Genomic DNA, 16,524 nt, shown 5'->3' on the forward strand with positions numbered 1-16,524 from the left:
TTTCCCTCATAGCTTTATTTACTGAGGATGTAATTACTATTGCCGTCTCCTCATTTTCCAGCAGTAATCTAACTATAACCCATGCACCAACACTGCGGAATGGGTGGCCGGATTCTATTCTGAGGAATCGCAACTTTCCGTGATACGATTCGTCAACTCCACAGAATGCCACAATTTTGCCCATTCCAACTCCTGGAATGGCGGGAAGTCCAAATCCATTTCTTTAGTTCCTCAGCGTGTAAATTACTGCTGAGTGGTTTATCAAGCTATTGTAAATGCAACATGAAGGTGTGGTTATCAGACACATTGAGATCTGCAGAAGTATGTGTGCACGTTGCCAAAGTCGCGGGATGGTAGCAGCTTGGTGACTTCTCAAGCAGAATTACCACCCGTGAAATTCACAAACGGGTAGTATTTCTGATGCCTACTATACTATTTGCATGATCAGCGTGTTGTAATGGCTTGCTCTTGTGCAGTACTAGAGGGAAAATATGTTGCTGTCTGCTTTCTTTGTTTTGTACAGCCTGTAACGTAGTACCTGGCTATGTGCTTCGCACATCATCACACTAGCGCCATCGCACTGCTGTAGCTAAATCACAGGCACCTCGTCTGTACCTGGCTCACATCTGCGTGCGCTCGTAATCCTCACATTTGTAGAGCGCTGAGCACTCTGATGGTTAAAAAGCCAGCCTGGTGTAGACCCCTGCTGAAGATCGACGCAGCTCGTATAAAAATCTAGCCCATTGCATTCCGGACCAAACGCACCTAATTCCATCCCATTTCAAATCCTTTAAGCATTGTCGCCATTATATTCCCGTCAATTCATTCCAGTATCGCGAAAAGGTGGCATGAATACGGGGTCTGATTCGAGAGCGGTGACTCCACAGCACTGCCATGCACAATACACCCAGAGTCTGCTGAATGCCTTTTTGCGGGTGGACGGCAATATGTGCCACCTTTTACGGATCAATGCCAATTTTCATACCTTGTAGAGCAGCTTTCGAATGTTTAGCGTCATCTTTAAGACTATTTATGCCCGTGCTCTCTGTTGCCTCTGGCACAATGTTTTAATGTATTTGGATAATTCTCAGGTGTATCTATATCTTCCTTGCGCAGGTACTTGTCATCGGGGGACCTTCTTCAGGACATCGCCCTGGCATTCCGTGTAGGAATTTCCACCGCCCGATTGGCAGTTCGGGTGACGTGCAGGGCTCTTTGGGCCCGACTGCAGCCTCTTTACATGCCGGTGGGTACTGTAACACTCATACACTTTAATAATGAGCAGCTGCACATTAACGCAAACGAATTGCGTTTTTGCTGCATTGCACAACACACGAAATGTTAAGTGAATCTGCTACCAATGATGCAGGCATGGTCTTTCTAACCGCATGCCAAGTCCTTGACATAAGAAAAAAACATATTTACTGTAAAAACATGACTCCAGCAGGGAATTATGTCAGCTGCTATTAGAAACCATGCTCTTTTAAAAGTAATTCCCAACATTTCTTCAACCAGTCTGAAGATTTATTATTTTAAAGCTTTTGTTCTACCTGTCTGCTTACACGCAGGGATTTTTATTTTCTGAAGAGCAAATGCGTTATATTTTCTTCTAAAATACTATGTTGGAAGGTTGATTATGATTGAACCTGTGCTGTAATTTAACCTCAAAATATTGCACGGATTCTGAGGTTTCACTGGCTCAATTGAATGTGAGAATCTGTGGTGATATTTTTTTATTCGTCAAATTGATGATTTAGTCATGTTCATACAAACATATTGTTGGCCAAATTTGAGAATGCCTACCTTAAAATGCAGCAGCCAGCTGCACTGGAGAGGCATTGTTCACTGTATTTCTTTTACATACATAAATTAATGAAATCATTAAATTTTAAACTTGATTTTGTAATGTCCTTTCCACTTTTTTTTTCTCCACATGAACGATTTCACCACAGTGTTTGTACAAGTGTAGTTGAAGGGGCTTGTGAGGGAAATCACCCCTGTGGAATGGGGTGGCTGAAGAAAGCCGATCTTTTAAAAATTTGTGGTTTCACCATAATATGGCATATGTTATTGTGTTGAAAGACATGCATGTTGGTCGAGGCACACTTTTTTACATGTGCACAGGAGTTTACAATGATAAAGTGGAAAGGTGGCAATGACTCAAAATGTGGTATGTGAGTGCTAAATTTGTAACACAACAGTCTGGTGATGAAAGTCCTCAGTTTGTAGGTTTGTGTATTTCATGCTCTTGATCAGTTCCTAGATACTGTTACCTGGCTTCGGGTGGCTAAGGGCTTCAGCCGTGCTTGGCAGTTCCCCAACTGCCTTGGGGCCATTGAGGGCAAGCACGTGCAGATCCGGCGCCCTGCAAAGTCTGGCAGCATGTAATTCAACTATAAGGTTTGTTTCAGTTTTACATAGGTAATGTTTTCAAAGTCAACTGATTTTTCGGTATTGTCGCTTCAGCAGTATGTGAGCCGTGTCATCAAAAATGTATGCTGCATAGGTGTGTATGCCTATGCTGACACACCTGCCGCACACTATCGACGAATACCACAATGCCCGTTGCCGCTTGTGTGTGTTGTAAACTGCATGTGCAGCTAGTGTAGGGGGTCAAACAAGGCAGGGATAGCTATCACGGGAACGACATTGATTGATTGGTTGTAGGGTTTAAGGCGCCGACGCAACGCAGGTGATCAGGCGCGCCGTAGTGTAGGGCTCCAGATTAATTTTGAACACCTGGGGGTCTTTAAAGGGGCCCTGAAAGGCATTTTTAGCACACTAAATGAACTAGCGCAACCGTTAGATTGGGTCGTCAACGTCCTCTGTGCCAAGTATTACTCTTTACGCGCAGCGGAAAGCTCACACTTTTGTCGCAAAGTTTGTCGTTTTTTTCTCACCCTTCCCTTCGTGTTTTTGGACGCCGCCATCTTCACATGTCTACATCATCGATTCCCAGATGTTCGTCATGAGCTAGACATCCTGCTATTGGGCGGCTTTTTCACGCACTTCCGGCAAAGAAATGAGTCGTCTGCTCAGCGTCGCCTCGCCGGCTGATCTGCCGGCGGTGTGCCGGAGTGCTTGGGCATTTTACGTCAAACGAAACAAGTGTAAAACAAACGCTTAACCGTTTGTATTGAATGCAACACGGCCATAACAAGACATGGATATTTGTTACCTGAGTACGTCCCATAAAGAAAGCGTTGAAGCCCCGTGGCACTTCTTTCGTGCAATCGCAGAGAACGCCCTGAGCCGAATGCCCGGGTTTGACGCATACATTTTATTCAACTTCAAAACAATCCAGAGATGCGTTTCTAACGAACACAACGTCACAACATGCGTTGAAAGTCTGAACCACGATTGACAGAGGATGGGTTGCCTCCTGCCCGTCGTAAATTCGGTACTCACCTCGCGCGCGCTTTGCGGGGACGAACGGCAAGTCACTTAACTCTGGCGCACAAGCCGATGGCTTTTAGCCTCGCACACTGCACATACCCCATGCGAGGTTGAGCCGCACGTCGCTCGAGAAAGATAATCCAGATCATGGGAAGCACTATCCACCCGCAGAAGCACAACGTCGCATTTCATCGCGAAACAAAGGCCCACAACACACACACACCATCGCCTCCTGTAATTCCAAACGCATCTCGCACTTCCCAATGGGAGTGAGTGGTACGCCTGCAGTGCCCACATGTCGCGAAGTGGGGCCCCAAGCTGAACCGGGATCACGCAACCGTAACTGACTTCTGGAGCGGTTTGTGCCTTGTTGCCAAGGCAACCGATGTTTGAGATTGTCGAAGAAATGGCGCTCGCTCCAGCGCTAGAAAGCTGATAGCCGCGGCGGAGCATGTTTTGCCAACGTTGCCGCTCTCCACCATGCGTCGCCCCAAGCTGAACTGGTCACATGATTGAAGCGTTTTGTGCACGGGTTCTGTATCGGTTTATATGACTTTTTCACATGCCACCGGCAGGAATTACCACCGCCGCAGAATAAGACCTGGCACCAGCGGGGCCACATCTGATACGGCGCTTTTTGGATAAACAGTGCGCGGTGCATCAAGGGAACGAGCGCACGACCCTCCCCATGCGGCTGCGAGTTCGCCGCCGATAAAAAGTCATGTGCCGCCAGCAACGTACACCGCGAAAGGGCAAGGCCAGGCCGCCGCATACATGCGGCCAGATTTTTCGTTCGCTTTTCCAGCCTTGAGCGGAGTGCGGGATTCATGGTGTCAACAAGTAGCAGACGACAGTCTGAGCAGCGCAATAGCGGAAGTACGTCACCGCTGCGGAGCGCAGCATCATGGGAGGCAAGGCTCGCGCGCCGTCAACAGCGGAGAGTAAGTCGAAAGGAGGAGGAAATGCGGAGCGACGATAATGCGCGGTTTTTGATTTACGATTTCTCAGCTAATACTCATCGCTTAAACAAAATTCTTGCGGGAGGTGATTGCAAATACATTGCTTTATTCGGGTACATGTACATCCATGCATCAGCGGAAGGTATTTCAGGACCCATTTAACCTGGTGCGCTGAAATCACGTACACACGGGCATTCTTGCTTTTCGCCTTCATCAGAAAAGCGGCTGTCGCGGACGGGAATCGAACACGCGACCTCGTGCTCAGCAGCACGTCTTAGCCACTGAGCCACCGCGGCGCGTACAGAAACAACATGTTGGATACTGAGCAATAGGCAGCCTGTGCCACTGCTACAGCGAGCGAACGTGACCACTGAGAGGGTTAGAATCGATAGCAGGGTGTTTGTGAGGGGGGTCACAATAAACACCATTTTAGGCTTCAGAAGCTGGAACAAGGCATACGCATCGGGCTGGCCAAGTGTCAAGTTCGTGAGGGTGAGGTGCTACTGTCACACATTCTTGAAGATCCACAGATGGATTTTCTACTCATTCTGTCTCTATGCATAGGTATCACACCTATATAGTGCACGACCGGCTTTATAGATAGTGAGCTGCCCTGAGCAGCCAGCAACAATGGGAGGCAGCGTTCCAAAACATTGCCATGCAGAAACGGCGCGCTCCGTCAGATTAAGCCAAGTTTGATCCCTAAACTTGCCAGCTTCATTTCGCTCGCTGTGGGCCCAGCGACTTCGCATGAGCAGTAGCGGTCGCACTAATAAATTCCAATTGTACCGATCGCTAGCTATAATACCGGCCAGAAAAGGGAAATCACGGTTAAGTCTAGAACCGTTATGTAGCTATGCAGACATCATCAAACCACTCTGCTACTAGGAGTGCCTGCTGACGGGCATTCTTTGTGTTTAACCTTTTCTTTTATTTAGACATCCGGAAACTTTGCCGACTTTCACTTTGCGTTGAGGAGCTTTATTTCTGAATTCGCAGAGAATGCTCAAAGTTGTATAAACACCCCAACAGGGTCATTGTGTGTGTGGAAGCGCCGTCATTCTTGTGGTGAAACAGTGTTGTTACAGCAAATGGAGTACTAATCAACGGCAACCTTTTCAGTGACTGCGGCGTTTTTACCATAACTCAGGTGTCACATTTGAAGGAGCTCCACCGGGGTGGCTTACAAGCCCAACAAATCACAAACCTGCGTATCGCAGCCGTCCCCCGCCATACCTTGCGGTGAAAACCACAGTGGAACCCTGTTCATACGTTTTTCACTAGACTGGGAAAACAAAACGTAACAAGCAGGAAAACTGAGCACTGAGGAAACCTTCAAAAATGAACGACAACAGTGTAGCTCTGACTTGGAACCATGTATTTCTGTTACTTTGGCTTTCGAACCTTAAAAAACTCGAGAACGTAGGATTGCTGCTTTTTGGGATCTCTCAAAAACACCACGCGTGGCAATGCAAGGTCAGGTTCCTACCGATTTTGACTATCTTCTATGCTGGCTGCTTGTCTCCTGCATTTAGTACGTCAAGCTTTTCCTGAAGGGAAAGCGCTTCCCATTTTCGCGAAGCCTACAACGCACGACAAAGTTCGTGGTTGTAAGTTCAGCCCTGTTCTCAGTGCTTGAAGCACACAATTACGACAAAAGCATGTGCTATTCTTGCGATGATGCTTTTATGGCGAACACGCACTTCCGGCATTCCGAAGTGAAACTTCCGTTGTAAGCGCAGTGATGCCGGTGATAGCATAGAGTAACATAGGGCCATCTAGGGGTGACAAATTGCACCCGTGTGTGGCGTCATGCAGTCAGTTCCATAGCCAGCCCTGGCCAATTCTTATCAAACGTCAAAATGGTGGCCCGCGCATATTGCCCGCGTGGATTCGGAATGTCAGATGGCGGCGAATGATCTGGGAACATATTCTGGGCAACGAACTATCAGTGAGGATTTTAAAGGGACCCTGCAACACTCTTTGAACAGTGCAAGTAAACCTGCGCAACGTTTAGATTACACTGCCAGGAATACCTGAGCCAAATATTACACGTGCACGTGAAGCGGTGAGCGCGCAAATCGATGTGAAAGACGCGGAAAAACAAACCGCTCTCTCTTCAGTTGTCCTCATTATGCATGGCCCGAGGGACGTCACATAGGCCATGGCTTTCCGATCGGCTGTCACTGGTCAACTTCGCGGGTAGATTCTCCCATTTCCGTCGTCGTCATCGCTGTGTACGAACCTCTTCAATGCCTGATCCTGTAGGCACAGTTTTGCCGTTTCTTTTGTGTTTTGAGTCCGCGCGGAGTTTGAGTGATGAGCTCAATACTTCCCTTTCAACGGGACCACTCGACTACAAACGTTTATTGCTTCAAAAACGCCCTACCAGCCCGAGCGCGCACTTGCGAGCAGGCACCCATGCCTGCTTTTTTGTGGCACCAGACCGGAAATAGGCCCCTCCGCGTTGCGGAGAAAAGGAGAAAACTACCCGGCATGGGATATATCGAAGGCCGCCGAAGAGAACGCCGCGAGCCACCCCCCTCTCCGGGAGAGAGTGCGCAGCTTTCGTCGCGTTGCCCGCGGTCGAGTTGAGAGGGAACGATTATGCGCGATTTCTCATCGCGCGTAGTTTCGTTAATTGTGAACGGATTTTCATAATTCTTGCGGGAGGAGATTTCTGGGACAATAGACTTTATCCCAAAATACATTACTAGTAGTCGATGGCAAGTGTTGCAGGGTCCCTTTAATGGGACTCTAGATGAAGTGCACCGGGAGTAAACAAATAACAATGTAGCAGCCAGGAAAACGCAGCAGTGAGGAACGTAAGGGCGGGGTTGATTGATTCATTGTAGGGTTTAACGCGCCGACGCAACGCAGGCGATGAGGCGCGCCGTAGGGGAGGGCTCCGGATTAATTTTGACCACTTGGGGATCTTTAACGTGCGCCGAAATCTCGTACACACGGGCGTTTTTGCTTTTCGCCTCCATCAGAAAAGCGGCCGCCGCGGTCGGGAATCGAACCCGCGACCTCGTGCTCAGACGTAAGGGCGGGGTTCTACTGTACAGGTTTTCATTGCAACGTCAGGCATAGCATAAAAGCAGTATTCGTTTTTCCACATTACAGAAATTAGCAAAAAACATTTTTGAGAAAGAGTACTGAACCACTTGCTGCTTCCTCATAACTTCAGTCATCAGCTTGTTATTTGGAAAGAGCCATGGCTCCCCTCAACCCACCACACATGTCTTTTGCGGTGAAAAAACTAGCAAAGGAGACCATATAAAAAAAACTGCTCTATACCAGTACCTAAGCGAGGGTTGCATGTAGTCTTTCCTTTATTGGTGTCACAACCGGTTACTTCAGTTACTTGTAACTTGTCACTCGTGGTGTTTGTCTTTCAGTGTGATTGTGTAACAGAATTCCCATTGTTTAGACTGATCTACCATAGCCCCCTTTTCCTTGTTTTCAGGGCACCTACTCCATTGTGCTGCTTGCCGTCGTCGACAGCGACTACAAGTTTGTCGTTGTAGATGTCGGGGCATACGGCAAGCAGAGCGATGGAGGGGTGCTCCAAAACTCCCGTTTCGGGAAACGCCTCGACGAGGGCCGCCTTCAGCTCCCACGAGACCTGCCGCTGCCAGGCACCAGTCTCCTGGCCCCATGCGTGTTCGTGGGCGATGAAGTGTTTCAGTTAAGAACGGACTTCTTGCGGCCATACCCGGGAAGGCTGCTGGACGACTGCAAGAGGATCTTCAACTACCGTCTCAGCAGGGCGAGGTGAACTCATCTCATCTTTGCTTTGAACTGCATTAATCGTTACCTTATTTATCTCAAAACTAAACCTATAAAACACTTTCCTGCCCACAGGAAAGTGAATGGCTTTGGGTACTCTAGCATACACGTTTTTTTCCGGTCGCAAAAATTATGCAATATATCAGTGTATGGTATCGAATTGTAGAAGAGTAAATTTCCTTTGCAGTGGTAATTGTTTCAAACAGGGATTTTTATTCTAAAAAGAAAAAAAAAAGCTGTACAGGAAAGTTTTCGAACGGACACACAAAAAAAAGCAAAATGGTGTTGCTTCACACAGAAAAAGCGCACAAAAATTTTAAGATATACATTTTATACACATGCTATCAGCGCAACAGTCCTGCAAACATCAAATGAACTGTGAAGCTTTTTGAGTTACAATAAAAACGTTAGCACTAGTGGGTTTTATGCCACTGTGCAAAGCAGTTCCTCCAGACATAGGTTGGCTACACATGCATTGCAGAAAACATGGGTTTTCTGCTCCAACAAGTAATAACTCTTGATTCATGACTCATATCATTATAATGAATGAGAGGTATGGTTATAAATTTAATGCAAATAGCATTGAACTTCAGCTAACATGCATCAGAGTTATAGCCCGTCTACACTAGGGTCTGAATGTCATTTGAACCAAATGTCATTTGACTAAAATGGGGTGCTTCGAATGCCATTCAGAATCCGCCGTGCTACACTACAGTTTCGATGGCATTTGAAAGCTTTCACAATTGCTCGACGCGTGCTGTAGTGGCGCTGTTGTAGCACCGTTCCGTTTTCTCACGATAACACAACAATCATATTTAGGAGCAGTGAAAGGCAGTAAAATGATATCAACTTAGAAAAGACACCAGTTTTGACTCTAACGTGGTGGCTGTTTGCGTGGTGTTATTTTTTTTTTTTTTTTGCAACTGACGCACTGGTTTTGAGAGTATGAAAATTAAATATGGTGATTTTCATATTTTAAGTAAATGAACAGTGAACAAAGGACCACAAACAAAAATATTTTGTTTGTTTTACGTACGGAAGTATTATATTTTTATTGCCGATCAAAGACGCTGCGTGCGAGAGAGCTAGAAATGGCATTGAAACCCCAAATGTCTTCCTCGGTGATCATTTGGCTCGAATGTCATTTGAGCCGAATGGCGTTTCAAAACCTGGTGTAGCAGCACAACTTGGCATTTGAGTCAAATGACATTTGGTTCAAATGACATTCGAACGCTAGTGTAGCAGTGGTATTACACGCAATTGTTTCGCACAAGGTTTGCATGTGTTGGGCTTCTTTGCGCTGCTTCAGTGTCGTAAAAAAGCCAACCCCATGAGGCACACCGCGCAGTGGAGCTTGAAAATTTGTATGTCTTGCAGCAGCCAATTTTTAGGGCTCTGTTGTAGGTGAATTTTGAATATTCGAAAGCTTTGAACTCTTCAAATGGTAAAACAGCTCCACAATTTGGATCAAATTCTGGGTGAAAGTGGTTGAGAGATGAATACGAAAAAAGAAGGGACTATTGGGGGTTTTTTAAATTTTCAAATCAACATCGATGGATACCACTTGTGTTCATGCCAATCTATTGGGCAGCCTTTCGGTGTGATCCTGCTGTATGATCGCATTCAAGCTGTTCAAGCTTTGTTCTGGCTGTGAGGATCGTTGACAGAAAACTATCATCGGCAAAGTGTCTCGAGAGGGGAGGAAATGCTAGGCCAATAAGTGTGAGGGAAAGTGGCGAACGGCCAAGGAGCCCACCAACAGGTGTGGGGAGTGCGCGCCTCAAGAAAAGAATGGGGTTAGGGAGGTCCCTGCAATTGAACCCGAGACCTTTAAGCCATGAAACTGCCAACCTAACGTGGGCCACACCGAAGGCCTGGCGGGTAAGGGGTTAGCAGCGGTGGGCAACAACAACCTGTGCAGCCAATTGGAAATAAAAAAAAGGTTCCTGGGGTCCGAATCGAACCTGGGTCCCTTGCGTTATGAAAATGGCGTCTATCCAATCTCGCTATCACCACATTCGGGGTGCGCAATATTTTCTTCGGATTCATAGTGCGGGCATTGGCTTCCGATTACGGTTGACTTGAAGTGGACTTTGGCTTCTAAATTTGCCAGTCTGGATTTTGGAGTTGAAAAGGGTGGATTGGGGACTTCGTTTTCACTCAGTTTGCATGTGGACAGTTTTGCTTTTTAACTAGCTCTACTGTTTCCTCAGTCTTCACATCTCGATTGCAAAGGTGACCGAATTTTTGTTTGTTACTTGCTGCATGTGTTGTTTTGTAGTTAAAACACTTGTAAGTGTGCACAAAAGAAAAGAAAAAAAAGGGCTTTGGCCATCAGTGCCTCAGTGAATGGGAAACCTCTACTTAGAAGAAAATGCAAGTAAGAAACGAGCCAGGTGAACATGTGGCATTTTTCCTTCTCCCCCTCTTTCAGTGCACTTCTGAAACTTGGCTGTTTGGCTTCAACTTTCAGCCACACCGCTTTTTCAGTTCAGTATGTGGACGAAAAATATATGAGGTGGTTGTGGGTATTCGATGCAATTTATTCAGAGTGAACTAACCCCCTCCCCCCCCCCCTCCTCAATGCTTCCAACAGGAGGTGCGCAGAAAATGCCTTTGGCATTCTTGTCGCCGGCTCGCGAATCCTCGAGCGGAAAATTGGGGAACGACCAGAAAATGCCGAGGCGATGGTGAAAGCGCTCTGCGTGCTGCACAACTTTTTGATGATCAGGCAGCATGCTGATGATGAGGACGGCTACTGCAGTGCTGGCTATGCCGACTCAGTGAGTGGGATCGGTGAAAGGCGGAGCGGCTTGTGGCGGCAAAACCTTGTCCAGCCGCCTCTGCAGCTGGCACGTACACAAGCCAGGAACTTTGCACAAATGGCACGGTATGTGCGGGACTTGTTCACACAGTATTTCTGGAGTGCCGCAGGCAGTGTGGCTTGGCAGCGAAATTTCCTGCAGTCCTGAGAGAAAATCTGCTACTACTAGGAGTGTTTTCTTTTTTTTTTCATTTGGTATGCATCACTTTTCTCAGCAATGGTATGTATGCTGAGCAATTTGTGTTAGTAAACTTTGGAAGATGCTGATGTTTGTGCTTTCTATTTATTTTCTTGACAATTGTATATAATGCTGTGCAATTTGTGTTAGCAAGTTTTGCAAGATGATTTTTTTTAATTTATTACTTTTCTTAGCAATAGCATGCATGCTAAGCAATTTGTGTTAGCAAGCTTTGCAAGATGAGAATGTTAAAGGGGACATGAAGAGGAAATGTACTTGCTTAATTTTGTCTGGTTGAACAATCTTTGAATAACTTAAATTCGAACTGTATTCACAATTCATTCCTTCAGGAATTTAGGGGAGGTCTTTGAAATGCTCATTTTTGGGCGCCCATCAAGTAACCATGTGATACCCTCCGGCAGTGCAACTAGCAGTGACGTCACGTTAAGAACATTACAGTTAAGGGCTCATGAACAGAAAATGCATTTGTCTTTGCTTAATTTTGTCTGCTTGAACGATCTTTTAGTAACGTAAATCCCAAATATTTTCACAAGTCCTTGCCTGTGAAATTTAGAAGAGGCCTTTGAAATTCTCATTTTTAGGCGCATCGCAAGCGACCATGCGCGTATCATTGGTTGCCAGCGCAACTAGCCATGATGTCACGTTAAGAACATTCGAGAGTTAAACGCTTTTTGTGTATATTGATCTGTACAGCTGCAAACTCAATATAAAAAATAATAAATCCTTTATTCTTCGCCATAAACAGCTTTCTATCAACGTGCCCGGTGTCGCGACCGCTTTCAGTTGCCTGGCAACCATTGTAGCAGAACTCAGACCTCCTGTTTGTATGGTTTGTAGCTACTTTCCCTGCTGAAGTTCACATTATTTTGCCGAATTATCTTCTGAATCTTACCATTTTTGTATGAAAGGGCATAAATCCGCTCAAGCTAAAACAAAACAAAAAAAAGAATGTGCCCCGTGTGCGATTTGAACTTCCGGCCACCGGCCCAGCCCACTGTTATGGCCAGCCTGCATTGAAGTCTGACACTTTACCCACTGCGCTACACTATTTGTAACCCAGCACTCTGGTGTGTTATCATAAATTGTAATGGGCCCACAGCTTTAACCGCCTACTCACTGTTGAACGGTTCTGCAGTAAGCCAAAGGAGAGCATATCCAATCAATGAAACGACTTTAAAAACATTGTTTACTGGAGGAAACATGAAATCAATTGAACTGCGTGATGGTGGGGCTAAAATTTGGACTCGGCAACCCGTTGTTGTATCACTGCTTCTCACTAGTTATTTTTGTGCTTGATGAGTAAATGATGGGTTCGTTTTTGGGAGTTCAGACTACTCCAAGTTCCTTCGATAAATGTGTTCATGTAGTTAAATCTCATTTTAAGCTTTCGGTCATTCATCTTGTCAGTTCAGAAGTTTCACATTCGCGCAACTCTCAATACACGCTACGTGAGACAGATGTAGGCACGTTTGTTCAAGAATACCAACAAGCAGAATGACAGTTTAGACTTGTCCGAAACAGCGTACAATCAGCCTTTGTGGTTATGTGCCGGCAACATGTCGCCACAAGTGAACCGGCAGAATATCGGGACTTATAAAAGTCACGGAAAAAGAAGATTGGACCATGGCAGCTGACGCAGTGTCACGTCCGGGACAGGTTTATTTGCAGAACGTTGGCTCTTGAAGCGGAGGGAAAACTGGTGCGCCGATTGTCCAAACCGTCGAGAAGTCCCAGCTTCTTCCTTCTCTTCCTCGAACGTACCCGTTCTTCTTCTTCTTAAGCTTGGAGGATGGAGTTGCTAGATTAGCTTAACTACATTCCACATGCGTGACACTTCCCCGGTCGCAGACGAAGCCCTCTGGGCGAGTCACTGTGCAGTACGGGAGTTATAGCGTTTCAAGCGTGCCACGTGCACAACCTGTGTTTTCTTGCATGGTCGTCCACTTGTAGCTACACGTGATACCAGGTAAGTAACTTCACTCACGCGTTTCAGGACAATGAAGGGACCAACGTAATGGGGAAGGAGTTTCTTGCACAGTCCACGTTTACGCTGGGGGGTCCAGAGCCACACGAAGTCACCAGTGGCGTAAGCGAGATCGGAGTGGCGGCCGTCATACCGCTGCTTTGAGCGTTCTTGAGCAGGCAATGTGCGTAAACGCGCAAGGCGGCGTGCTTCTTCTGCAAGACAAAGTGTCTTAGCCACTGAAGGCTCGTCGTGTTCTTCGAAAGGGAAGATGGTGTCGAGGCAGCTGCGAGGGTTGCGGGCGTAGAGAAGGAAAAAAGGGCTGTAGCCGGTAATTTCGTGCTTTGCAGTGTTATAAGCGTACGTAAGAAAGGGCAAGAGGTCGTCCCAATTTTTGTGGTCGGAGGCAACGTACATGGCGAGCATATTTGTCAGTGTGCGGTTGGTCCTTTCGGTGAGGCCGTTCGTTTGAGGATGGTATGGACTAGAATGACGAAACTGCACTTGACAGAGGCGAAGGATCTCTTCAACGATGTCGGCGGTGAACTGACGGCCACGGTAACTTATGATGACGCGAGGGGGTCCATGGCGAAGTAGAATATGTCTAAGCAGGAATTTGGAGATTTCCGCTGCGGTAGCAGATGATAGTGCGGCGGTCTAGGAGTAGCGCGAGAGATAGTCCACGCACACAACAATCCAGTGGTTTCCTTTCCATGAGCGCGGGAACGGGCCTAGCAAGTCGATGCCAATCTTTTCGGAGGGAGAAGTTGGCGGATGCAGCGGCTGAAGTTTTCCTGCCGGAATGGTTGTGGGAAGCTTGTGCCGCTGACATTGTGTGCAAGTCGCCACACAATGTTGTGTTGTTTTATGCATATTCGGCCAATAAAAACGTTGTTTGGTGCGATGCAGTGTTCGTGCCAGTCCCATGTGGCCAGATGTGGGGTCGTCGTGCGTGAAATTGAGAACACGGTTTCGAAGGCTTTGCGGTACCATGAGCAGAAGGCGGCAACCAACACCAGAGTAATTCCTTGCGTACAGTACGCCGTCGCGCACGCAAAAACGGCTAGCTCGCCTTTCATTACGAGCAGACTCGAATAGGGACTGTAGACTCTTGTCTCGGCGCTGTTCAATCTTGAAGGTTCCGACGTCAGGGAATGGGGTTGAGAGCGAAGCAAGATAGTCGTCAAAATGGTCATCGTCGCAGGGAGTGGTTTCCAGCGGCAGTCGAGAAAGGCAATCGGCATCAGCATGCTTACGGCCGTTCTTGTATGACACGGTGAAATTATATTCTTGCAAACGCAGGTCCCAACGTGCAAGTCGGCCGCAAGGATCGCGAAGGTTGATGAGCCAGCATAGCGAGTGGTGGTCTGTTACGATAGTAAATGGGTGGCCATAGAGATACGATCTAAATCTTTGTGTGGCGAACACGACAGCGAGGCACTCCTGTTCGGTCACTGTGTAATTCTTTTCTGACTTGCTTAGTGCTCGACTAGCGTAAGCGATAACGTGTTCACTGTGATCATGGCGTTGAACCAGTACGGCCCCTATTCCAACACCGCTGGCGTCGGTATGAACTTCGGTAGGAGCCGAGGGGTCAAAGTGCCGAAGTATAGGTTCTGACGTCAAAAGAAGCTTCAGCTGACGGAAAGCGGTGTCACATTCAGACGTCCACGTAAAGGGAACATTTTTCTGAAGTAGCGAAGTCAAAGGGTTGGCTGTGTCAGCGAATCCAGGTATAAAACGGCGAAAATAAGAACAAAGGCCTAGAAAACTTCGAAGCTCCTTGACAGAACGTGGCTTGTGAAAATCGCTTACTGCTTGGATTTTCCGCGGGTCAGGCCTGACGCCGTCTTTATCGACCAAAAGGCCCAGCACAGCGTTTGGCGGTCTCCGAATCGGCACTTCTTAGAATTTAGGACTACGCCAGCTTATTCCAAACAGTCAAGAACGGTGGCTAAGCGACTGTTGTGCTCCCTGAAGGTTCGTCCAAAAATAACGACATCGTCTAAGTAGCACATGCATATTTCCCACTTGAGCCCGCGCAGAATCGTATCCATGAAGCGTTCAAAGGTGGCCGGGGCATTGCAGAGCCCAAAGGGCATTACGTTAAATTCAAATAGTCCATCGGGCGTCACAAAAGCAGTTTTTTCTTTATCCTTAGGGTCCATGGGAATTTGCCAATAGCCTGATCTCAAGTCAGCGGAGGAAAAGTAAGATGCTGAATGGAGGCAGTCTATGGCGTCGTCTATGCGGGGCAGCGGGTAAACATCTTTCTTGGTTATAGCATTGAGACGTCGATAATCTACGCAAAATCGCCATGAACCGTCCTTTTTTTTCACAAGAATGACAGGTGCTGCCCAGGGACTGCAGGATTCTTGAACGACGCCATTTCTCAGCATTTCCTGGACTTGCTCGTTGATTACTCGTCGCTCGGACGGGGAAACGCGGTAAGGTTTTTGGCGAATTGGGCGTGCTACTCCAGTATGTATGGAGTGATGAGTCCGAGTAGCAGGAATTACAGGACACCGTTCCAGCTGAGAAAAATCGAAAACACCCGCGTGCTTGGAGAGAACATCGGCTAGGGCGCGGCATGCATCCGGTTCAAGTGACTTATTAATCATGCCGAGAAGCTTGGAGGAATCCATTGGATGAGTGTGAACGGATGGGCCCGACTCTTCAGTTAAAACGGCTATCGAAGTGGATGTATACTCAGTTCCATGGGCAACATTGAGACCACGAGGTAACATTACTGGTTCGCTGGAATAGTTGACTGTCCACAACTGGGACTGACCCTGGACAACTGAAATGGCGGCACGGTGAACTAGGACGTTCTTCTTGGCACAATTCTGGGTTGTAGGCTCCACTACAGCGTCGAAATCACGGACTAGGGAGCCCGGCCATGCAACTCTCACAAATAGGGCACACCGCGCGGGAATCATTGTGTCCTCTAAAACGCTAAGTGCGCTCTGATGGCAAGCAGTGTCTTCAACAAGTGCAGATAGAGCAGCCCCATCAATGAAAATTTCTCCATTTTTACAGTCAAATTTGGCACCACACTGCTTCAAGAAATCAATACCAAGTATCACGTCGTGGGTTGAGCGTGGGAGCACTGTGAACTCCGCCGTGAAGTACTGACCTCCGAAGCAAAGATTCACCGAGCATACGCCAAGCGGTCGCAGTGACTCACCACCTACACCGCGAAATGTAGCCACCTTGTCCCAACTAAACATCACCTTACGACCAAGCCTATTTTTAAAATCAGCACTCATCACAGAAACTGTAGCCCCTGTATTAACTAAAGCCGTTGTTCGAACACCGTCAACCACAATTCCAACTTTGTTTTTGAGCATGAGAACGGGCGAAGGTAATTCCATCGTAGACAGTCCGGTCG

Source organism: Haemaphysalis longicornis, unplaced genomic scaffold (genome assembly GCF_048455015.1).
Source record: "Haemaphysalis longicornis isolate Haplotype H1 unplaced genomic scaffold, Haemaphysalis longicornis Haplotype H1 scaffold_1, whole genome shotgun sequence".
NCBI classification, from domain to species: Eukaryota; Metazoa; Arthropoda; class Arachnida; order Ixodida; family Ixodidae; genus Haemaphysalis; species Haemaphysalis longicornis.